Raw genomic sequence first — 812 nt, 5'->3', positions numbered from 1 at the left:
ACATGCGATATAACTAATGCTTTATATAAATTGAGAAATATATCTTTTTCTAAGTAATTGAAGGCTCTCTTAATTACACCAATCATTTGATTGGCTTTATTTATAATATTATCAATATGTGTATCAGTCAAAGTTACATCACTGACAGTGGTGGTCACGGGCTTCACTGTGCATGAAAATTTCCGAGGAAGAAGAAGAAGAAGATATGAACAGAAATTGATAAAAGACAGGAAAAAAAAAAACCAACAACAAAAGGACACGTATTCAATCAGTCTTAGTACGTGCTACGATCGAGTGTACGCTACATTTTATTCCAAAGGACCGCTGCCTCTATTCCTTATTCAATGTTTCTGTCGAAGCGAGAGATAGTTAGGCACCTATTGGCTGCTTTGTTTTCCAAAAGAACCAATCAGGTAGCTTACTGTGAGCTTGGCTCCCTTTTTCTCTCCCCCGCGTAGGAACTGACATGCCACACAACTGACGTAGGTTACCTACCGTGGTACACACTGATTCCAGAGACAACTGGATAGACCCACCGTGTATCGATACATGTCTGTCAGTCCGTCTGATCTGATCTTTTTTCTTTCTTTTTTTTTTCCTTTTTTTGCCAGGGCTGTCATGTGCCGCAGACATCCATCTCAGTTGACAAGTGTTGCGAAAGGCCAAGGGCCTGTCCATTATCGACCAGTCACACGGTGTGCCAGGCAGAAAATAAACTGCACGTGACACACGTTTGCCGTCACACACACACACACAAGAAAGAAAGAAAAAAAAGGTCGTGGATATGGGTCAGACACAGCGGTTTTCCTGAG

This window comes from Babylonia areolata, chromosome 30 (assembly GCF_041734735.1).
Source record: "Babylonia areolata isolate BAREFJ2019XMU chromosome 30, ASM4173473v1, whole genome shotgun sequence".
Lineage (NCBI taxonomy): Eukaryota > Metazoa > Mollusca > Gastropoda > Neogastropoda > Buccinidae > Babylonia > Babylonia areolata.
This window is presented reverse-complemented; position numbering follows the sequence as displayed.